The sequence below is a fragment of the Varanus komodoensis genome, unplaced genomic scaffold (assembly GCF_004798865.1).
Source record: "Varanus komodoensis strain SLA01 unplaced genomic scaffold, ASM479886v1 scaffold25, whole genome shotgun sequence".
Taxonomy (NCBI): domain Eukaryota; kingdom Metazoa; phylum Chordata; class Lepidosauria; order Squamata; family Varanidae; genus Varanus; species Varanus komodoensis.
In genome coordinates this window covers 7,963,798-7,989,303 of record NW_025335661.1, presented here as the reverse complement: position 1 = coordinate 7,989,303, position 25,506 = coordinate 7,963,798, and the positions used below count along the sequence as shown (strand labels likewise).

At 41.6% G+C, this 25,506-nt stretch overlaps 1 protein-coding gene across 1 annotated transcript in view; it reads left to right on the top strand.

The window, feature by feature from the left end:
* Positions 1-23,842, top strand: part of IRS1 (insulin receptor substrate 1) — a 70,670-nt gene extending 46,828 nt beyond the window's left edge. Inside the window, exon 2 of the mRNA XM_044432931.1 lies at positions 23,560-23,842. The gene's annotated coding sequence lies outside the window, so the exon portion shown is untranslated. The remainder of the gene's footprint in view (positions 1-23,559) is intronic.
* Positions 23,843-25,506: the final 1,664 nt, after the last annotated feature.

Genomic DNA, 25,506 nt, shown 5'->3' with positions numbered 1-25,506 from the left:
TTTTTGATCTAATGTATTTTTTACTGATTCATATCCAGGTATCCTCCCAAGTCATGGGAAATTTCCCAAAATGTGAGTAGAGTCAACATATGATAATATAAAGAAGTGTGTATTCCTGACAATTTGGGTTTTGTTCTACAGAATCCTGGATATTTTATTTTGTCCTGGCTCAATCCTATAGCAGTCAATTCATGCAGTTCTAATCAAAATGGGGAAGATCACCCATGCAACTAGATTCTCCCAGCACGGTCACCAGCTGCAGTGGAATAGCATGAGGGTTATCCTACATATGTTATTATGTTATCACCTGATCCAAAATGGCAGCTAGACTGTTAATAGGGACTAGCTAATGCGAATGGATTATGCCAGTCCTCTTCCATCTGCACTGGCTGCTGACTGAAGTCCAGACCCAATTCAAAGTGTTAGTAAAATAACATTCAGAGCCATGAATAACTCGGGGCCAGGTCATCTGAAGGATCTCCAGGAGGAGGGTATTTTTGGTTGTGGCACCCTGATTTTGGAGTGAGCTCCCCAAAGAGGTGCACCTAGAACCTACTTTTTATATTTTTTTCATGATGAAGACCTTTTTATTTTCCCAACGTTCTAACAGATTAACTTTTAAACTTTGTTTTATATATTCCATTTTTTTCTGTATTGTTGCTGGGCTTCTGTGCTGAGTAACTGCAATTACTATTATTATTTCTCACAATTCTATACCACCTGGAGCGGAATCTCTCACTCAACTAGATTTCAACCAGGCCCAACCCTACTTATCTTCCAAGATTAGGCAGGATTGGTCACTTCAGGCTATACAATTTTGTTCTTTTAAATTAATGTATGTGTGTGTGTTGTTAACTTTTGTTTACCACCCAGATATCCTTGGCCGTTGGGCAATATAAAAAGAAATAAATAAACAAAAACAAAATCTTAATAACTTTTCCTTCAGATTAGATTCTCTAAGCTCTGCTCACCCACAGACAGGACCAGAAGTGGTTCCTGCAGTACCAAATCATAGAATGTGCCTCCAGCAGTTAGAGAGGTGTGGCAAATAAATCAGTTGCAGTTTGATGTTCAAACTGGAATCCAAAAAGGAAGAATCATATAATAGTAGATTTAGAAGGGGCCATGAAGGCCATCGGGTCCAATCCCCTGCTGTTGCAGGACACCAATTTACACCATCTCAGTCAGATGGCTGTCCAGTTTCTTTTTGTATGTCTCTAGTGTGGGAGAGCCAACCACTTCTCTAGGCATCCAGTTCCACTATCATACTGCTCTGATAGTGAGGAAGCTTTTCCTGATATCTAGCCTGAATCTGGGTTGTTGCAGCTTGAACTGATTATTCTGTGCCATACACTCCAGTATCAGCATGAAGAGATCTTGACCTTCTTCTTTTTGACAGTCTATAGAGGAATATCATGTCCCCCCTCAGTCTTCTCTTCTCAAGGCTGAACATGCTCTGAGTCTCTCCACATAAGGCAGTGTTTCCAAACCCTGGATCATTTTTGCTGCCCTCCTCTGGACCCTTTCTAATTTTTCTGCATCTTCCTTAAATATTGGTGCCCAGAACTGGACACAGTATTTCAGATGAGATTGTATTGCAAATATATACTTCATAGTGGAGTAAGTAAAGCTGGATTAGAATCAGAGGAAGGAGGGAACATTGGTGGAAGATCCATCAATAATTTAAGATACGTAGATCATACCACACTACTGGAGAAGACAGCAATGACTTGAAACTCCTGATAAAAGTGAAAGAAGAAAATACAAAAGAAGGAGTGTAGCTGAATGTTAAGAAAACAAAAATTATGTCCACAGAAGAAGCACAGAACTTTGTTAAGAGTAAAGAAATTGAAGACATGATGAAGACATCAAATTGTGAAAGATGACACATCTTTCTGACACTTGGCTTGGTCATCAATTCAAAGGGAAACTGCAGCCAAGAAATTCAACAATGACTGAGACGTGGAAGGGCAGGGATGAAGGAACTGGAAAAGAACATCAAGTGCAAGAATGTCTTACTGGAGACCAAGGCCAAGACCATCCACAGTATTGTATTCCTGATCACTATGTATGGGTGTGAAAGTTGAACAGTAAAGAAAGATGACAGGAAGAAAATGGATGTGTTTGAAACAGGTTGCTGAAGGAGAGCTTTGCAAATACTCTGGACAGACAGAAGGACAAACAAGTGGGTTCTAGATCAAATCAAGGCAGAACCATCCCTTGAAGCAAAAATGACAAAATTGAAACTGGCATATTTCAAACACATCATGAGAGGGTAAAAGAAATCATGGGAAATACAATCATGCTAGGGAAAATTGAAGGCAGAGGAACAAGAAGAAGACCAAAAATGAGATAGATTGAATCCATAAAGGAAGCCACAGCCTTGAGTTTACAAGAGCTAAGCAGGACTGTCAAGGAAGGACACCTTGAAGGGCATTCATTCATTCATTCATTCATTCACAGGGTCTCCATAAGTTGTGGATGACCTGGCAACATGTAACAAGCCTCCACTTACCAAGTACTTTTTACATGGCTTCAAATTTTCAAAAACAAACAAAAACAAAAAACAAACATCTCTACTCATGGGTAAGTTTATTTGAGAATTGCTACAGTGTAGTGTGTGAAATGTTGAATTAAGACAAAGGTTCAGATTTTGATTCAGCCATGCATCTCCTCTGGTAACCTTGGACAGGTGATTATCCATCTAATGTTCTGCGTAGGATTGCTATGAGGGTAAAATAGAATGGGACCCATGAACACCACCTGGAGCTCCTTGGCTACAAGTTGTGTCAGAAATGTGATAAAATAAATAGGAACCCATTGCCAAAGATTTGGCTGATTGTTTAGATTCTTATATGAATTTAAGCTTCCCTAACTTATGTGACTTCTACCCTTGAGAACGGTCTCTGCTTTCTTTTTCTGTTATCTTCTTGCTTTACATTTACTCTATTTCCTTTTCAGCCTCTGTTTTCTTAACATCCTCTCTTTCCTTTGTCCTGATCAGTGGTAGAGTGGAGCCACAACTCACAGGGATGCAGTGCTGGACATTTTAATTATCATGGACACTGATAACGTGTGTCACGTCTCATGATTTTCAGCATAGCTACAATCCTCAGAGTAGTTGTAGCTAGTAATTTAATTTTCCCTTAATTGAAGATACAATTTTCCCTTAATTAAAGATTTAATTTTCCTTAAATATGGAAATTAGTTATCCTTATTTTTAATCTCCTTAATATGGAGATTAATTTTCCTTAAAATATGTTTTCCCCATGTGTAATGCAAAATATTTTGGGGTGTCTTGGTCCTGAATGGGTAACTAAGACCCATTTGCTTTTGGTGTAGGTGAATATCATTACAATTGTGGTTTGTTGCTATGGATCAACACAGTTGCCTGCATGTTTGGGGCTTTCCTTGAGGGTATGACTTTGGAGAATCCCATAATGAGCACCTGCACTTGAAAAATAACCCCTTACACTATTGATCCTCATGCCTTCTGGAGTCATCTGCTTTGTCACTTCTTCTCAAGGCCTGTGTTTGCCTTGCATTTCTGTAAGATCTGGGCAGTTTGGTCAATGACTGTAAGAGATCTTAGCTGTGGACTGAATCAGCCGATTGAAGCTAAGAGCCTTCTGCCCATCTTGTCCCTTTCTGACATTATAACAGCAGTCATTTACAGATTTAAATTTATGCATCTTTTGTCAACTTCTAAATGTTTAGATAGGACCAAGTACTGCATGCACTTCATCTCATTCAATTTAACATAGTAGGACCTATGCTTCCACCTCTGCACTGGAAGACAGAAAATCTGTGTACATAGGAATGGTTTCACAAATGAACGCTCCCACTCAGTGTATAAAAAGCAGTACCTCTTATCGTACCCCATGATGCTTTACCTGCAACCAGAAATAGGCTAGACATCTCTTCAAGGCAAAAATGACTTCAGATAGAGGATTATCCTCTGTAGTCCTTCAAACAGAGGGCTGTTCTCTGTAAAATAGGACACATAGCCATGCTACTTGGCAGACTGTGTTATTAAACGCAGGCAATGTTCCCCTGGTGTAATAATTCCTCATTGTGTTCATCATCTCTATCATAGGTGACCTATTTTAGGGGAAGGGCCAATGCATTTGGTGGCACTTTGAGATTTTCCACTCCATTGATGGTAAAATGTGCCCTCCTCTCATAAGGCATAAAATCATAGTAAAAGCTAAAATTTCAAGAAGTAAAGGATAGTGGTCGGTTACAGTAAAAAGTCATAGAAATTAGGGGACTGTCCATCACTGTAAGATTTCATTGTCTGTAAAATTAAGTAATTGCCTTGAAAGCCGCTTAATACTAAATAAGACTCCCAGAGGTGCAAACTTGCCAAAATGCATGGATGATGCATAGTTACATTGTATAAATTCTCTTTTGACCAATGGCAGTTGTCTCTAATAAATTTCAAAGTGACACACATGCATCTCTTTACATCTAAAAAGCTCATTAAAGGCATTGAAATATCAACATATTTGTTCTTCAGATTTTAGGCCATGTTTGGAAGTGATGTGTAGAATTTAATTGCATGTAAAGGCAGTTTTTGTTGTTGCTTAACAGTCTACAAAACATCTATCCTGCAGCCGGAAAAAAACAAAACAAAACAAAAAAGCATGTAATGTGTGTACTTTATAAGGCAGCAGTAGTTTCAATGGTATTGATTTACTACCAAAGTCTTTTATATAAAAAAACCAATAATAACCAACTAGACTGAATTATTTCCCCAGTGTATCTGTTTCTATTTCTGCTTCATTCTCTTTAATATCTCTTCAATGTTTCCAAAGATTTCCCCCTTTTTGTTGTTTGTTTTAATAGTTTTACTAGCTTCTTGCATCTTTATTTTGGTGCCAACAACCTTTGCCTACTGATGAATGTTCTTTTCTCTGCCAGTTGGGTAATCTTCTGGGCAAGAGCAATATATATTTAAAAGGTTGTGTGTGCCAAAAATAACTGTCTTGAAGGGATATTAGCTGTCAAGAATTTAGAATGAACACTACTATGAATCGCTGGGCTCATAGAAGCCTTCCATTGGTATGACTGTGATTGTTGTCTTGTGTTTCATTTGTAACATTTTACGCATATTTACTTAAGAAAGCAGATAGCAGAAGTATATAACTACTTTGATCAACCTTCCCCAGTCTGGTACCCTCCAGACATAGTGGACTACAGCTCCCAAAATTCTCAGCTGGCATGGTCATTGCCAATGGGAGTGCAGACCAACACATCTGGAGGGAATCATTTTGCAGGTTAGATGTATGACCACATTGTGCCCCACCCTCCATCTGCACATCTCAAACTGGTACAGAGCTAACAAGTATTTATGACTTGTTCGGATGCCAGCAGTGTGCTTTGTTCTGGGTATAAATGAAGATACTGTGTCTGAACGAAGGACATTTATAATTTAAATGGGCAGAAGCACAAATATAAAAAACAGAGTCCAAAGAATTGTGCTAATATAAGTACATGTTTAAATGGGAAAATAAAGGAGGATTTGTGAGCATTGGTTACCATAGTATTTTTGTGCCTTCAAGGGTGGGGAGGAATCTTGAACACAGCTTTTCAGTATAGGGTTGAAAAGATTTTCAGGTTGGGATTATAACCTAGCTTGCTTGGAGGCAAAAAGCCCAGGGCCCACCAGTGGTTCTCAGCCAGAAGCAGGTTGGTGTTACAGCTAGTAAAGAGAGTGTAGATATGGAATCTGGCAGACCAAGGATCAAGGTGTATTAATGTGCGCAGGGCTGCTGTGGTGTAGCAATTCTAGAACTAGAACATCCTGGCTCCTAATCTTCCTTTTGTCATGATATTACTGGGTGGCCTTGGGGCAGTCATTCACTCACTCTGCTTAGCTACCTTGCACAGTTGTTGTGATGTGAGGTTGAAATAGGAAGGTTAGAAACCCCTATAGATTACCTTTCGGGAAAGTGGAATATAAATACAATCCTTGGAGGGAAAGTGGAATATAAATACAATCCTTGGAGGGAAAGTGGAATATAAATACAATACTTTGATTAGAGCTGAGTGCTATGCAAGACTCGGTTTGAGGCTGTAGGAGATTTTTTCCAAATCTGCATGGGAAAATGATTGCTTTTGTATTAATAATTCATATCCTAGAGCCAGAAAATCCAGATTTTGTAATCTGAAGAAAAAAGGGGGTAATACTGAAGGATTCAGCTGGAAAAGCAGTGATATGTAACGTTCTTGAAAGATGGATTTGGAGCTGCCTTCCCAATTTGGTGCTCTCCAGATGTGCTGGGCTGCAATTCCCATAATTTCCAGCCCACATGGCCATGATTGTTGGAAATTATGGGAGTTGTAGCCCAGCACATCTGGAGGAGACCACACGGAGGAAAGCTGGTTTAGCAATCCGTTTGACATTTTTTGCGATCAACTTTGATAAATTCGACTGAGCAACTTCATACTGGAAAATTCTACTGAGCAACTTCATACTTGTTCAGGATGAACACATTTGTGGTCTGGAGTAATACAAATGCAATGGCATTTACTAGTACAAAGTGTAATAGCCTGCTGTTGAGGAATACTAATGAAGACTCTCTTGCTGAAAATACATCGATTGGAAATGCTGGAGAAAACTGCAAGATATGTTGAAATCTTGGTTAGTCTCAAAATTATAAAATGCTACTGATGTCAATGTGAATGCATTTCCAAGCATGGAAGTTACAGCAGCACTATGTGAATTCCCAGCTTTTGTGATGTGCTGCTCATGTGATCAACCTGGCCCAATTGAGGGACAGGGAGCAACACTAGTATTTGAGTAAATTTTGGTGAAACATTTCTATTAGAATTGAGGAGGGATCCAATTTCATTGGATAATGTGTTAAGTCAGATTTTAGCCAGAATGTTGTGTTGAGGACTGGGTACTTTTGTTGGAGGAAGCCTAATTTAAAAAGCTACTCCAGCACCCTTTGTTTAAGTCATGATGAAAGAAGCAGTCTTTCAGTGCCAGATACACTCTTTCACTGTATCCTTTGTGATACAGCTGAGAGTGAAATGGAATATAACCGTCTCTAAAAAGGAAGAGAAGATATCCTTTTGCTTTCAAAAACAGAAGAAGGACAGTTGTACTGGAAAACACACTCAAGTGGATAACCTTTGTGTTAAATCAATATTCCATTGATGCACATAGTAGGATGGGCTTTGATTATTGGTCCAACCATCCAAAAGGTGTAGTGAATATTATTATTAATTTTCCTGAAGAGTTCACATGAAGGTTCTTGAACTACCTATGGGGAAAGTCATTAAGAGTGAATGTCTCAAACAGAATGAAGCTGGAAAAATTACAGAAAGGGTTAAGGAATCCTTTATTCTCTCACAGTCAGATACCATAGTAGTGAGTCTGGAATAAATACCCAGACAGAAGGCCAGAACTCTTTGCATGAAAGTATAAGCTGCATTTTTAATGACTGGTGAAAGCATACTGATGAAAATTATCATTGTGAAGGCAAACCTGCTAAACAGCAGTGTTCATTACTGGCCGTTTTACAGTTTGGTTCCTGTATCTGCTGGCTTCCAAAGAAGCAGGTACTTATTCACAAAATAGTCTGCAATTGTTTAAACAGTCTCTTTTCATCATTTTGCACTGACCTTTATCCTAAAATGTTTTTATCAGTACACGCTGCATATGTTGCTACTATAAATTTATTTTTATTTAATGCTTCCATAGATGTATAGGAACAGGCTTTCTCTTTGTAAGTCAAACAAGTGAGGTGGGAACAGGAGGGGTTGTGACAATGCTTGAACGCATGGACTTCTAGTTTGCTTCTCCATCACATGAAATCAGTGTATTGTTGGTAGTTCAGGCACCACTTGACTGTTTGATACAAGCAAGTTCCAGCCATCTTAAAGGGCCATATGAACAATGTAGCACTGGTCATTGTTGTATTTCTATAATAAATGTGTCAGGCAGTGCAGGCATTATGATCGGCCAGCCTTTTGATACATGGATCGATTGAAAATTTGACTGATCAAGGTCAGAGCAACTTCAGGTGGTCTTATTTTCTCTTTTTCTTTCCTATAGGGCTGAAATGTAATGGGCAGCTTCATACTTGTGCAAGAGTTCAAAGCACACAGAAATGTGGGGTGATACGGCAGATTTGTAAATGATAGTTTGTGTGTATCAACTCTAATTCTTTGGGATGCTTGATAGCTTGTTTTATAATGCTAGTTAATCTAATGTAAAATTTACATTAGATGTATATATAATATAAAAATTAAAATATAAAATATAAATAAATATATAAAATTATAAATCAATAAATAAAATATAAATAAAATTTATTTATATATAACATATAAAATAAATTTATATATTTTTAAAATGTGGTTGAAAATATGAATGTACATGATGTGACCATGTAGGTTTAGTAACAACTAGTGGTTGTTTTAATAATTTGTTTAGTAATTATTCTTTTTCCAACACTGAATTGTATGAAACCATAATTCAAAAATCTCAAGGAATTGCTAGTGTATATATGTTAAAGACACCATGTCAGGAGAGTTTGTCTCCAGTGAAATGATGAAAGACAAGTTAAAATGACACCGTATTAAATGAGTGTTTTTAAAATGACTTCAGATTGTCAATCCAACAGCTCACCAATTTTCCACCAGCAACTTTAGTGTCACTGTCTATTAAAATTGTGGAATTCTGTGAATATCAATTAAGGTTTTTTACTAGTGCTACTAAATGATTTCACAGGCCTATCAATTTAACCGGTTAAGTTTCCCTGAACAGAAGTATCAAGAACTCAAAATAAAATGGTCTTGATTTTATCCAGGACTATATCCAAATCATTACTTCAGGCCCTGCAATTTTTTTTTCTGTGTCTGAGTCAAAATTCCCTTTTTCTTTTTGAGTAAAACAGGACTTAGTCTGCAGTCCTCATTAATTAAAATGTTTTCCTCTTTCTGTTACACTTGCTTCAAAATGTAAAATCGATGACATTGCTGGTTTTGGAAGGCTAATCCAGAGGCAAATACTGACACGTGCAATTGCAGGGTGAATGTGCAGCAGTTCATGCTGTGTGAGCAGATTAAGTAATTCTGTGCTGCTCTTGAGGTTAATCACACTGAGGTTCCAAATATCTTGATAGCTAAATCAAGAGGACCATATGCATGCTGGAGCAAGAAAGAAGCTGCACATCCTATTTATCAATGGGTCTTCTCATACTAGCAGCAGGTTCTTAAAGGCATCTTAAATGTTGACTTCCATTATTCTTCGTATGCCAATAGTGAATGGAAGATTGCTCTTCCTTGACACATAGGTCCCCTGTCTATACACCTACTTTGGTGTGCATTCAGAAACTTCCCTCCATCTCCTAATACACCATCCAGTACTCATTTGCTAATCTATTTTCTTACCATATATCTCACCAAAGGTTTTTTTTACTCAAATTACTCAAATTCAGTTTTTATAGAAATAGAACATTTTTTTCTGAATTCAACTGAGAACATTTACTATATCAAGACATAACTTAGCACCTATCAGCACACCATGGACTCATCCATCAGCACATGTGAGGAAAAGCTTCAGGGTCACAAGAACTTTGACCTTATGGCTATTGAAGGACAAAGATACCATATGAGGCTATATAGCAAGGGGGCGGCATACAAAAACTTTAAATAAATAAATAAATAAATAAACAAACAAACTCTGGTGCTTTTAAACTGGGCACTGTAGCAGAGGGCAAGAAGTGGAACAAAAAGGAGGGGAAAGATAAAGAGATCAATTTGATTCGGATACTTATAATTACTATATCTGGCTTGAAGATTTGGATGACTCATGGGTGCAACATTTATTGCTGCTGTTGTTATTATTGAAGCTCAATCCCACTTGTCTGCAGTCTTTGTACATGGCCTCTCTGATTGCCAAGACAGCCTTTCAGGCTGAGGGAACTGGCTTGAAGTCCTCCAGTGAGCATGTTGAATGAACCTGGATTTGATCTCCGTTTTTCTGGGGCCTGTTCTACCTCTTGAATGTGTACACCACATTAATTAGAGAGCTGTTCATTTTTCAGCGGGTAGTCTCTACTATCAAAATGGCTCTAATGTGTGCTGCCCTCCATTATGATCTTAGTTACATGCGTGTTGTTTCTTTTTAAAGTTGAAATTTCAAAGTCGTTATGCATGTTCCTCATGCAGTGGATGAGCACTGCTTCCCTGCCTTGTGGAACAGAAAGCAGCCTTCAATAATTTGGTTGCTTTCATTCCCTTTGCTTTTGTTTTCTCTGCCAGACTGTGCGCATAGGTAACACAATCTGTCTGACGATGCTTTTGCTGCTAATGTCAGAGCATGGTTATGGACCACCCCATGTCTTGAGAAGAGTGTAGGTCTATATTCCTGTGTTTATGCAAGGCTTTTATGCAAGCCATGGTGGGTTGTACAAGCTTCAGTGCATTGTGGGTGCCATTTGCCTAATTACATATGTAGGCGCAACTTGTCCTGTCATCCTAATCCTGGCAGCATGGCTTGTTGGAGGAGGAAACAGTGCTAAAATAAGCTATCATCAGGCCATTGGTTTGGTGTTTTCTCCATCCCAACAAGCCAAGCTGCTCAGGTTCAGATGACACGACAAGCTCTGCCTGGGCAGGTGATGAGGCAAATGCTACATGGTACACATTTTGGCTTAAAGAAGCCACTATGGCTTTCTTAAACTGTGGTAATGTTTTGCATCAAGCCTTAGCATTAGCTTGGCCATTCTGTAAACAGAATGCTGAAGCTGATAAACCTTTATTTTGAATCAGCATGGCTTTTATGTTTCATTCATGGTGTCACTTTTGTTGAGTTTCTGGTGATATCAAGAACATTGCTTCAATCTTTCCTATCTTTTTTACAGTAAGGTTCACTTATATAGCTGTCCTCTATTATTTTGATAGTGGTGTTATTTCTTGTTTTACCCAGTAAAAGAAGAAATATTTCCTTTTCACTACACAAAGAATAAATTAACTGCCAGAAAGATGGGAGGAAGATGGCAAAGGTGAATGCTTTGAAAATTAAAAGCCTGTTTTTCTCAGTTCTCATTTCTAGAAAAGAAGTATGACTATCTCATTAGGAGACAATTCTGCAAGATGTAAATAGGGAATTTAAATAGCTGCTTTGAAAATTCTTACATATTTTTGATTAGTAATCTTGTGCATAACATTCTTGAAATATAATTAAACTGTTACTTTAGTCAGTTAAAATTTTTGTTTGTTTGATTGATTCATTTTTACATCCCCTTCTTCCTGCTGATCACTGGGTTATGCTGCTTCCCTCTCTCCACTTTATGTAGACAGGCAGCTGTCCCCACATGGGGTCCCACTTAATTTCAGTATAGGCAGGCATAGTGTGAATTTCTCTCACTGCTGCTGCTTATTGCAGAGCTCCACACAACATGTAAAATTCTCCCTCTCATTCCCCAACGTCAAACAGGATCATGTGCACTTCTCACTGAACATATTTGTGGAGATCTGCCTATGGTGTATATTCATAAAGGAGAAATCTTTCTGACATGTCCGCAAGACCAGCAAAATGTGGCATTCTGTACGTGCTATACTATACTGAAGCATTTGCATTCATTTTCTTGAGGCATCTATTTACAATCAGACTCTTAGCTAGGGAACACAAGGGGCAGATTGCAAAAGGTTTCCAATGCCTTGATGACTGCAGAGGCTGGATATATAGTGTTGCTCACTCACAGAGGCATGTTCTGGAAGCTGTCTTGCCATGGCGGTACCTGTACAGGTGACAGCTTGTGGTAGTAGAGACATGCTCTGCACCTCCCAGCCAGGGTATCATGCAGCTAAGGCTACACAGTGCATATAACAGAAGGTTATCGCTCAGGAGGTCAGTGACAGGAACTGTGCTGTAGGGGAGATTATAGCAGGAAGAGGGATTCCATGGTAAAGAGCAGGCTTCTTGTGATTGGGCAGGTGTTGTAGACCAGAGCTGAAGTTTAAAGGAAACTGAGAACTGGATTAGAATACTTGGCAGCACAAGGACTTCAGGGATCTGGAATTCAGCACAACTTTCTCAGTGTACCACCCGTTAGAATGGGCATCAGCAGGTGGGAAAGAAAACGAAAGTAGTTAAGTGTAATGGTCATTACAAAATGGATGAATAAAATTGGGTCCTGTTTACCTAAAGGAGCGCTTACGTCCATATATGCTCACTCGCCCCCTGAGATCAGCAGGAGAGGCCCTTCTCCTGGAACCCTCCGTGAAGGATATTAGGAGGGTAAGTACCCAGAGGAGGGCTTTCTCTGTGGTGGCGCCCAATCTATGGAATGTGCTGCCCAGAGAGGTCCGCCTGGTGCCGTCGTTATTTGTTTTTCAGCGCCAGGCCAAGACCTTTTTATTTAAACATCATTTTAATTGTTAATATTATTTATTGATTTTACATCTTTGGCCAGGATGTCTCCAATTATATTGTTTTTATATTGTTTCTTCATCATGGCCTCTGTGCTGCGCCTGCGGAAGATTAGGAAGTTAACTGTTTTTGGCTGGAAAACGCTCCGCTCCCCTCCCCCCTGCAGTATAAGTAGAGCGGAGCGTCCGCCATTTTACTCAGTCTCTGCGACCGCCGTTCACTGTGCCTCATGCCTGCTCGTCTCTCTCTCGCCACGTGTTCCTTTATGGTTATCTTGTTCAACTTACCTTTTTCCTCGTTATATATCCCAGTTTTTCTCTTTCCCTTGTTGTAGTTCCTCTGTTCATTCTTTCTCTTAAAAAAACAAAACAAAACCAAAAATATTATTCCTACCCTCTGTACTATCATCTCCTCCTCCTTTCGCGATGGCACAGCGGGCGGCATTCCACAAGTGTAGTGAGTGCAGCTCCAAAATGTCTCCCGCTGACCCGCACAACTTATGCCTCCTCTGCCTCGGCCTTTACCAAACAGGCCAGGAAGAATAGGGAGAATCGTCTCCGCAAGTTACTTTGGGACCAGGCCTGGCTTCAATCTGACCAGCTAGTCTCAAGGCCTACCCCCTCCTAGGCTGCGCCGTTTTAGCGCTCCACCTCTACCCCGGCCGCGCCCTCTAAGCACCTCGCCTCAACTTCGGCCGCGCCGCTGCAGTGCCCTTTGGATGAAGGCACTGCTCCAATGGAAGCACAACAGCTACCTTCTCCTCCAGCCAAAGAAAAGGAGAAGCGTAAGCATTCAGAGCCGGAATGGTCCTCTGGCCATAAGAAGCCGAGGAAAGAAAAGGTGGCTAAGGCGGCCCACAAGGGCAAGAAACCCGATCGCCCCAAACACCGAGGCTTGGATTCGTCAGGGTTCTCGGTCCCGACTGCCGCCATGGTACCGACTCCCTCAGGACCGGCCCTGCAGTCTGCAATGCAGGTGACGCCGCCGGGATCCCCCAGGTCTGTTCTTCGGCCTGAGAGCGTGTCTCCTCCACAGGAGCCACTGCTTAGGGAGTCCATCTCTGATGGAGAAATTAGAGATGCCCCACCGAGGCAACACTCCCCGACGCCAATGCCTGCTGTTGGGCCACCTGAGAGACCAGACTCTCCTCCTAGGTGTAGGAGCCGTTCATCGAAGCGCCATGCAGATGACTTGTCTATGCACGGCTATGGTGGCTATCTTGCCTAGAGTGGACTCCATCCATATGCCTTTTTTCCTCCGGACCGTCGCTTGCCGTCGATCCCGAGAGAGGCACTGTCCACTTCTGGCCGTACGGAACACAGACCTCCACCATCTCCTGAAAGCTCCTCGTCAAGTGAGCATTACCGCTACCATCAAGACTTGGACGAGTCGGAAGTAGACTCCACGTCTCCGGACATGGCTATTACTTCCCAAGACCCAGGATCCCCAGATGAGCCCCATGTTTCTTTCTCGGAACTGGTTTCTCATCTAGTCCGGTCGCTGGAGAAGCCTACCACTGCCCTGGGCCCAGCACAGACCAGTTTTACGACATCGTCCGAGGGGAGCAATCTGCTACTGTTGCCTTACCGTTGATTACCACGCTTTGCCAGGCAATGGTTCAGCCCTGGGACCAACTGGCTCAGCCGCAGGCGACATCTCGCCGGTACGAATCTATGTACCGGGTCCGAGAGGACGACATCCCGTTCCTGCTGCGCCACCCGAAGCCTAATTCGGTGGTGGTCGAGTCATCCCAGGGCGGGGAGGCTAGGGGACATACAACACCCCAAGATAAGGAAGGGACAAAGGTCGACATAACTGCGCGCCGGGTCTACATGGCTGCGGGACTCGGTTTGCGTATTTCAAATTATGAGGCTACACTGGCACGTTACCAGTACTTCATTATGCAGAAGCTGGAAAATGTCGTCTTCTTCCTCCCGGACCAGCAGGCAGACCTAGCCAAGGTCTTCTTAAATGAAGCGAAGCAGGTGGCCATTCGACAGTTGTCTACTGCGAGACATCACGTAGACACTGATTCTCGGGCCATAGTCAACGCTATCTCCCTCCGACGACACACGTGGCTCAGGAACTGCAATTTCCCTGAGGAAATGAAGACGAGGATAGAGGAAATGCCATTCGATGGCTCCGGCCTCTTCCACGTGAAGACCGATAGAAAATTCAAAGCCATCCACGAGTCTGTATGATGGCGTGTCGAATGGAACTCCCACAAGTGAAACTTAAGTGGCCATGGTCCAGACCCTATGGGCACCAGCAATATCAGCCTCGCCAGCAGTTCCACCAGCGCCAGCAACGTAGAAGGCAACAGCCTCAACAGCGCTTCTCCCAGGGATGTAGGCGGTTCGACACTGAGAAACGTCCCCGTTGATAGTTCCGGCGAACCAATTCATCTCTTCACCTCCCACCTTTCCCTCTCCCTTTTGGCCGACTTCCCATTTGGGAGGCCATTACATCTGATAGGTGGGTGCTGTCCATCATTCACTTCAGAAATAGAATAGAATTCGATATCGTTCCACCATCGAGCCCTGTCCGGTTTACATTGCCATCTTCCATCAAGCCCTATCGGTTACATCGCCATGTGCGACGAAGTCCTTCACCTTCTTCATAAGGGAGCAATTCGACAACTCTCTCGCACCGATGGGCTACACGGATTCTATTCTAGATACTTTACAGTTCCCAAACGGGATGGTGGTCTTCAACCTATCCTGGATCTAAGAGGAGTCAATAGATATATCAAACCAAGGAAGTTCCAGATGACCACTTTACAGAATATCCTTCCATTGCTGAGGAAAGGGGATTGGTTCGCCTAATGGACTTGAAGGATGCGTATTTTCATATTTCTATCCATCCTTCCCATAGACGCTTCCTACGTTTTACTGTCGGATCCGATATCTTCGAATTCAATGTTCTACCATTCGGACTGGCTACGGCACCGAGAGTCTTTACAAAGTGCATGGCCCTGGTTTGCGCCCACCTACGGCTCTGGAGTATACAGGTCTACCCCTATTTAGATGATTGGCTAATTGTGTCACAGACTAAAGACAACCTTTTAGCGGCTGTCCGTGTGACTTGTGCTTTACTTGCCGACCTCGGACTTTGTATTAACCTTAAGAAATCGTCACTTGTTCCCACGCAGGTCATCGATTTCATCAGGGCACATATTGACTCCACCCTGCAAAGAGTGTTCCTTCCTCCGTCCCGCAGGGCCACCCTGTGTACGCACATTCATCAGATTCGACGACAAAGGATAGTTCAAGCCATCACTATACAAAGATTGTTGCGACACATGGCAGCCTCAGTGGCCATTGTGCCTCACGCAAGGCTCAGACTCCGCCCACTCCAGTTATTTTTCAACAACTCGTTCCATCCACAGCAGGATCTACAAACCAATGGAATCTGCGGATTCCATCTTCGATCCTTCATACCCTGATGTGGTGGACTATTTCACGCAACCTATCTGTAGGTGTTCCGTTCCGCCCACCTCAACCGACTGTGACAGTGTACACCGATGCGTCTCTCATCGGATGGGGTGCAACATGTGCAGGACTTCGGGTCCAAGGGGCATGGACCTGACGGGGATCGGCGAGGCATATCAACTTCCTCAAGCTTCTAGCAATTTTCAATGCTCTTAAATCTTTCGAAACTGTCCTACACCGCCAAGTTGTACAGATTGCGTCGGACAGCATAGCTGCTGTTTTTTACGTCAACAAACAGGCGGGACAAAGTCACCTCTCCTGGCCCATTTGTCAATGCAAATCTGGGATTGGTGCATTCCTCGGGACATCACGATGCTGGAGGTTCATCTTGTGGGAACCGACAATGTAGAAGCCGATACACTGAGCCGACAGATGTCAACAACCCACTAGTGGGATCGAGTGGTTTGCAACCAGCTGTTCCAGTTATGGGGACAACCGGATATAGACTTGTTCGCGACCCGGTTGAACAGGGTGTGCAGACTGTTCTGCTCCAGAGCGGGGCTGGGACTGGACTCGAGGGGAGATGCCCAAATGATTGACTGGAACAACCTGTTCTTCTATGCATTCCCTCCAATCCCACTCCTCATGAAGGTAGTGTCTAGGATCGTGCACAACAACGCCACAGGAATTCTGATAACCCCATGGTGGCCAAGGCAACCCTGGTTCACCACTCTCCTCACTCAGTCCAGGGGAGTTTTTCAATGACTTCCATTTATTCCTCATCTGTTAACACAACACAACGGGACAGCCCGACACCCGGACCTACTCTCGCTGAAACTAACAGCGTGGTACTTCCGATAGATCTGAATTTTCCGTCGGCTCCGTTGCCGTCCCGATTGATGGAACTTTCACTTCAACGACTTACGCAACCAACTCCTCCCTCGGAACCATCAAGGCCTGTCTCGGGACTGACAATGTTGTCCTCAGATATCCAGGCAATTCTCGAATCTGCACTACGACCTTCCACACGCAAATCGTATTCAGCAAAGTGGAGGAGATTCTCTTCCTTTGCCGATGCCCGTTCCTTCTCTCCGGAGTTGGCTTCGATCGAGAATATTTTGCAATTTCTATTCGAACTTCATCACTCGGGACTCAAGCCTTCATCTATAAAAATCTATATGGCTGCTTTCTCACATTTTCATGGCAGCATCCAGGGGTCATCTTTTTTTCTCAACCACTGATTTGCCATTTCCTTAAAGGGCTACAAAATTTGCACCCGTTGGTTCGACCTATTATGCCGACATGGAGTATTTCTGTTGTACTTCAGGCCCTTACAAAACCTCCATTTGAACCTTTGGCAACAGTGCATCTACACCTAGTTTCATGGAAAACTGCCTTCCTTGTTGCAGTCACTTCAGCCAGAAGAGCCAGTGAACTGTGTGCTCTACACATAAACCCACCGTTCTTGAACTTTCCCAAGGAAAAAGTCATTCTTCGAATGGACTCCGAGTTTCTTCCTAAGGTGGCTACACCGTTTCATTTGAACCAAGACATCGTCCTCCCTGCGTTTTTTCCATCTCCGTCGAGTCTGATTGAGCGCTCTGTCCATACGCTGGATGTTAGGCACTGTCCAGCTTCTTACAGGTGTCGCACAGAAGCGTTCAGGAATTCCAATAGACTTTTTGTCAAGTATGCTGATCATGACAAGGGCTCTCCAGTCTCATCTCAGCAACTGTCTAAATGGATTGTGCAGACCATAGTCCTAGCATATCAATTGGCAAAAATTGACCTACCCTCACTTCCGAGGGGGCATTCTACGTGAGCAGTAGCGACTTCGTTGGCCTTTGCAGCAGGGGTTCCAATTCAGGATATTTGCAAGGCTGCAACTTGGACTGCTCCATGTACTTTCGCCAAGCATTATTGGCTTGATGTACGCGCCAGAAGGGATTGTTCCTTTGGTAGAGCCGTGCTCTCTGCCATTTTTCACTGATGACACCTTCCCTCCTTCAAGTCTGGTAAGCTTGGTAATCACCCATATGTGTGATGCACAGAGGCCACGACGAAGAAGAGCAGGTTGCTTTCCTGTAACTGATGTTCTTAGAGTGGCCATCTGTGCATTCACACAACTCACCCGCCAGGTCCGCATGGTGTCGGTGAGTGGACTGTTTTTCTTACTGTCAGTTCCGTGTTATTCCTATGGTACCGATTTTTCTTGCTGTGATGCTGTTTTTCAAATGTTAGGGGGCAAACGTCGGTCTTCAAGATGGAGTAAAATGGCAGACGCTCCGCTCTACTTATACTGCAGGGGGGAGGGGAGGGGAGCATTTTCCCACCAAAAACCGTTAGCTTTCTAATCTTCTGGCCTAGGCGCTGAGCAGGTGCAGCACCCATATGTGTGAATGCACAGATGGCCACTTGAAGAACATCAGTTACAGGTAAGCAACCTGCTCTATTATGTTGTTATTTATTGTTGTGAGCATCCCTGAGGCTTCAGTGAATGGGGCAGCATAGAAGCTTCCTAAATAAATAAATAAATAAATAAAATGCCAACTCATTTTAAGTACCATGAAAAGAGAATTCCACTGATTTCTGATACATGTATTTGGAATATTAGTATGTGCTGATAATAGAATGCCTTATATCCTCTTGTTGAACAGCCTTAAAAAAGGGACAGGTGACCAGCAAGATTCATTCATTGTTATCTGCATGTCTTTTGTAGACCACTTGTCAAAAGTATCTTCCAGTGAAAGATGAAGGCTAGGGTGATCTTTCGTTTCGTTTTACTTCTTTTTTTGTTCAAGCACATTTTTCTTGCATTACCAGTCAGCCACAAACCTATATTATTGGGGAATCTAGCTTGAAGCCTGTGGTGAGTAGGAAACGGATTAAACACAGGTTTTCCCTATTTTCAAGCTGCCAGCAATGATGTCATTAATGTTAACGACCCTTACCAGCACACACTGAAGTCAGAGCACCTTCTCTTAAAGTGCTTGCCCTCTGTACAGTTTATGCGTTGTTAAGGAAAAACTGATTTGTTGATAAGAAACAATAGGGGTATCCAAATGCTAACTTTAAACTGTGAAAGCTGCTCTCCAAATGTACTTAACATCTTATAATAGAGTTCATTTTTTAAAGCTAAAATATACAACTAGTGAGGAAAGAAAATATTCTTTTTCCAAGAAGGAGCACTTCCAGTCATAGCTCCGATTTGTTTTTAGTGTTTGTGTTCATATCATTTCAAATGTTCATAAAACAAAATTTTTCAGTGCTTTATTATGTCTGTGAATAAGATGTGCCACTTGAATTATAAAATATTCCCATCTAGCAGCTTTCACAGTCTCAAAGCTCCTGCTTAAAGAGGAATTTTCGTATCTTCATTGTCCGAGTTCACACAGCTGTTGGGAAAAGAAACCGTGGTAGCTTCTTTTCTGTGCTCACACTTGTGCTGGGGCCATTCCGTGAGATTTCCCTGATTCCACTTGCAGCACACAGATTGGCATGTTGTCTGAACCTGCTGTAACATGCAGGAAGGGGTAGCTTGGAAACTGCCTCATGGTTTCTGCATGGCTTGGAAGCTGCTTCCACTGTGGACCTTCTTGGGTTTGGAATGTGCAGCAGATTACAAGCATAATTAGGGAAATCATGCGGTTCGTACTTGGCATGCACAGGGGCAGGGAAGCCACCATGACCTTTTCCTGATGATCATGTGAATCCTGTTACCATATGCTTTTTGTTTTCTGCTTGCATAAACTCTTTGATTTTAACTCTCAAAATAAGATGCACACAGTATTTTATGAATTACATCATGCTATTGAAAATGTGCACTATATATGAATACTATATGACAGGATATCTGAGAGTGTGGGTGTCTGTGTCATTTCAAAATATACTTGTGAAATGTATGCTTGCACATAATTTTGTATTTCAGGTTTTGTCACTTAATGAAAGTAGTATTTTGGAGGTAGGAGGATGTGTACAAAACACAATAAGGGTTTCATCTCATGCTGTTTTGTGTTTGTATTTCCACAGCCTACTTTGTATTCTCAGAATAGTATCTTAGTATTCTCTCTGGCTTGTGGTAGATCCTTCAGAAGTATGCAAACTGTTCATAATGGTGATTTTATGCACCATATATTATAGTTTCGCATGAAAGAAACCTTGTGATTATACTGTTCAGGAGTGGTGTCTAAGAGTAGATCAATCGTATCTTGAGACAGTGACCAAGTCTTCTGTGAAATGAAAGTCTCACTCACAATATTGCATGACACAGTCTTGCTCCCAGGGCTGGTGCAAGACCTCCCACCACTTGAGGTGGAGCATCATTCTGCTTCCTGTCTTTGCATCCCAAGCCACAGTGCTGCTGGGAGTGACTGGCACTGCCTACCACGCCCTCCTCTTCTACCTCCTCCCTTCCCCACAGTCATGACGACGGCAGTGGCTGCTGCCAGCCCCCTTCTCGGTGGCAGTACCCACTGCGGCCCCCACTTCCACCCTTGGAGGCCATGGCAGTGTCATCCCTCAAGCCTCCCCTTACTGCCTTGTTACAGGGGATCCTTCCTCAAAGTGAGGCATTGTAGGATAGTGACCCTACAGATGGCTTGTGTCTGGCTTGTGCCTTTAATGAGTAAGTAACACGTGACTATGTGGAATGGTTTACCTGATAAGTCACATCCTTGTGCTCCTGGTTTACATTTCTCTTTCTCTTAAAACTCAAGGGAAATAGAAGTACATGGATTCAGTGTTATGTTATGATTAGTGTTGACCTTAAATGTTTGCTTTGTTAAACCAGATATTGGTTTAAACTAGGTTATTAATCAGGGAAATGAAATAGAACTGATTTTTAAAAGAAAACAATAGAAATAAGGCAGATGGTTGTTTTATCCACCCCAGAGGAAAGTTTCTGTCCTTCCATCCATCTGTTTGTTATGTTTGGGTAGTAGAAGTAAAGGAAAGACGCATTAACTAAAGTGAGACATTTCTTGGTTAATCCTAGTATCTATCTCAGAGCAACAAGCATTGATATATGTAGCAAAACTGTGTATTTCCCTCTCAATCTCTTTGATTATATATCCATCATAGGTTACATAGCATGTGATCATTCTGCTGGGTACAGTTTGTTCTTGAACTATCCTGTTCATTCAGCCATGCTGGAGGAGGGCCAAATATGAAACTAAAAGCAAATCATGTATACTTTACCCCTTCACAGTTTGAATGAGGCAACTTCTTTCTTTGTCACTAGCCCTTTTCATGAGGTGTAGCAGTACTATCTAATTTTAGGCCCAACATAGTTTCATGTTGTGACTGTATGGTAAGTTTCATATAGCTGATCCACTTGGAATGCTCTTGTAGATTGGAGATGGGAGTTGAAGGCCCATGAGCTAATTCTCCAGAGAGTTTTCATAGTACACTACACATTTGCAATGATAGGTTTCCTGTTCACGTGAAGGACCACACAAAATAAATTTGTTTTCTTGGGCAATTAACATATTTAGCACAGGCAGTCTTTTCAGTCTTTCAGTGACTCTTAGGAAAGTCTCAGCATTTTATTAAAGAAGGGTAATATATTACTTAGCTATCTTCAGGAGCAGACTATCTGTAATGTGAAAATACAGTCCTTTTATTCATCTGAGTTTTGGTTTAACCAAGTAATTTAGTTCGGAATTACAAAATTATTAAAGGTGATTCAGTAAACGCAGTTAGCACACACAAAAATGTAAAATAGTTATGCTGATTTTAGCACTGGATCATTCACATTCTTCCCTGACACTTTTTGGGAATGTGGTTGTGCTTGTAGGCCTCAGAAATGATGCTGTAATTTAACCTAATGTAATGCTCTTCCAACTCTACAAAGCAGGCAGCCCTATTTTAGATATTTAGCAGCACCCCTGCAGAGTGGAAGGAAGGTGGCTGAAGTACCATCAGGATGCATCTTACTGTGGCAGCAGTAGTTTCCTCCCCTCCCTGTCTCCTTCCTATCTCATAAACCCCTTATTAAGGTTGCTTTTCTGACCTCAAAGAAGCAGCTGACATAGTTATTCCTGCATCTGCTGCAGGTATGGTGAGGGGGATTTGAGGTTGGAGCTCATTTCCAACCTCAGATCTGGAAATCTAGCGATGCTTCTAGGGACCATAGGATTACCCTGTCTTGTCTCTTCTTGCCAGTGATTTCTTGCCCCTGGCTTAGAAGGAATGTGGTATATAGCAAACTCATTAACTAAGTGTGAATTCTTACATAGCCAAAATTGTACCATCCATAGACAGGAAGGAGGTATTCAGTATTTTTTTTCAGAAATGTTGAAATAATGGGGAAAATAATGTAATTTTTGTTGCAGCGGGAAAATGGAAAATTAACAATCCTATATATCCATGGTGGAAAACTGACTTTGACTTGGCCCATCCCTGTGTGTCAGTAATAGATAAATTAGAACAATATTTTTAATAAGGAGAAAAAAGACATATGCTGTGCATCTTGTAGTAAAGATTTAATAGACCCATTTTCCTACCTTCCAGAGTTCCAGAATTTATAAAGTCTTCTTGTAAAGTCTTCCTATAATGTAGCCTTTAGAAATCATTTTGAGGAAGTAACGTCCAGTTAGCAATATATGAGTACCTTATCTTAAACATTTTTGTCATTATGTTAAAAGCAAGTATTTCACAATTAAAATTATCCAGTTTTTCAGGAAAAATTGTCTGGAAAACATGCACCACAAAAATGTCCTCCCCAATCCCCTTTACCATTGTGTTCCTCTACCTTCCCGTTTCTACTACAGAATCTTTAGGGGAAACCTCCTAAGAATGAACATTACAAACACATCAGTAAGGTCAGAGTGCACAGAATGCTGACTGAACTGTTGGGGAAGAAGAAAGGAAGAGTCTGGGAAAGGGGAATGGTATGGAGTATCCCAGAAAAGCGCAAGGCCAGCTGGCATGCTGGGCAGGAGTGTTCCACTTCGCAACATTTTCTCATCCTTACCTTCTTTCAGCCATAGGCATCGTGACTATTATTCCAGCACTTTTAAAGGTCTCAGGCCTGTCTCTTTGGCACCCTAATAAAGTACTGTGCAACATTCAGCAATAGTGCGTGTCTTTAATCCTTACTAAGTAAAATGTTCTCCCGTTGACAGTCCAAAAGGCCTTGAACTTGGATGGGGTAGAGAGATAGCAAGAAATGTAAGAGATAATAAAGTGTCCAACCTGGTGTAGTGGATACTCACAATGTAGAGGAGTACTGTATAGTTATTGTTTTCCCTGAGGACTTCTTTTAAAAGGTAAAGCAGCTACTAGGAGTGTAAGTCCTAGAGCTGAATCTTTTAGTCCCAGCCTTTTGTCTGTTCTGAATTGTCTCTCTTCAGCTGTTGCTATATTAAAATAGCCACTCTTCTGCTCTCTCTCTTCTGTTCACCCTGAAGCTGCTTTACTTGGTTGAGCAGAGCCCTCGGGGAAAAAAATTGGATTACAGGAAATGTGTAGATTTTGCTTTATTCAGTACAGTAATTCTGCTCAGAATGCTGAAGATTTGATGTGTGCATTGAGGTAATGTTTACAGGTAGCATTTGTTTATGTTGCTGAATAGTTTTCAATGTAGCCTATATTTTATCTTGTTTGTTTTTTCCTTAACCCACAGAAAATAATCTTGTCTGTCATTTTTCAGAAATTGCAAATGGTTTAGTAGAGAAACATGCACACTCACACACATGCATATGTATAAGTAATTTTTCTTTCTTCTATTTTCAGGACAATGACCTATACAACCTCAAAAAATCCTTCTTTGAACTCATGGGTATCCAGACTCTGTTTTGTGTATCACAACTAGGACCTCACATCTTCTTCCCCAGTAGATGGGTACGACTCATCCAGTTCAATTTGTTTACTTTACACAAACCTCAGGAGTTAGTTGACTGAACTGCACATTCTTTCTTTTCTTCTTTTGTTCTTTCTTTTTTGTGCCAAGCAAAAGCACTGTGACACCTGGACAATGAGTCTACAATTACTTCCTTCTCTGCCATAAAGACTTAGCTGGTACAGTGAATTCATGTGCCCACCACTCTAATATGGGGAGTGGGCGTACTGCTAGCTCATTTACATAAGACATGAAATTTTAATTTGCTGCTGAGAAAAACCTGTATGACAAATCATCCGTGTAAATTATTACATACAAACTGTTAATGTTGGTTGAAGAGTATTAAATATTTAACATAGGTTTTTGATTTATACATGTACTTTTTTAATTGTAACATTTCCTACAGCACATCTTTTTTTGATGTGGAACTGAGGTATACTATATTCTGTTGTAAACAGAGTAGGGGTGGGGTGGGAAAATGGCTTAAAACAAGGCAATTTAAGAATAGAGTAGGGCACTATTCTTTTTAAGATTGTAATTCAGAATATAATATAATATGGATCAGTGGCCCATGGATCTGGATTGTACAGTCATATTTACTGATAACATGATTTGTAAGATAACCCTGCAATTGAGCTGACTTCTTTCAAAGAGAAAATAATATTTTGTACTCTTCCTGTAAAACAGTAGGCTGTTTTAATGAAAAGGCAATCTTAACTGTGCATGGTATTTACAAGTGTGAATTTGAAATTGTTGGTTGCACAGGAACTTAGAAAACATTGGAAAAATAAATCTCAGTCTTCCACTGTGTGTGTATGTATGTGTGGGTGTGCGCACGTGTGTGTGTATGTATATGTATGTATGTGTGGGTATGCGCGCGCATATGTGTGTGTGGGTGGGGGGAGATAGATAGATAGATAAGAAGAAGAAAGCAGTCGAGATATGGGCAGATTCTCAAATCAAAATATCCCTGGAATGAAATATGTGGTTGTTTGTAAATTCTGGAAATCTCTTTCTATACATAATAAACTAGATACAGTTTTATCTTTATTTCTCCTGCTTTAATTGCTTTTCTTCTCATATGCATCTCTTTACACACATTATTTTGGGAGATACCTTTGCATTCTCAGTGTTGGGGTCAGGTGAATCTTAGCACTGCTACCTTGGATTTAAGATGTCAAATATAACTGAGCAATGTGAAATTTTGGTGCAAAGAATACATCCCTGTATTCATACCTTGATTCCATGTTATTTCCCAGTCCTAATAACATTACATCCGTATTCCATTGCATTCAGAATTTCACAATGATTTCAGTGCTAGGTGGTTCTTCCCATTACTTTTAAAACGATAGACCTGCACCAGCACATGCACTGCATGGGAAAGATGGCTCTGCTGACACTCTTCCATGCTTTCTGTTCCATTAAAGTATACTTTTGGGTCAGCTATCATGTGTTCTACAGCGTCATCCCCTTCTACCCAGGTGGCCTTTCATGACAAAATATGAACAGACTTCATTTGGGATGCAACTTTCCCATTTCCTCTGTTGGTAACAAATGGTGTCAGTAGGTTGGTAAGCACTGTTGAAGCTTAGGTGGCAATCACAGGATGAGACTGGAGCCTACTAGAATAGATGGATAGATCTGTCATGGATAGGAGTCCTGCTGCTTTTAGCACTGTGGAAACAGCATCAGGGGCATGGCTAAAGCCCGGCTCCCCAAGCAAACACACTGAGGCTCCTGGAGTGGGAAAGGCTGCAACCTCACCCTGCAAGCAGTCCTAATGAGGCTCACCCCTGCTGTTGATGGTGGGAAAATTGCAATCATGATAGGGAGTGTTGGGG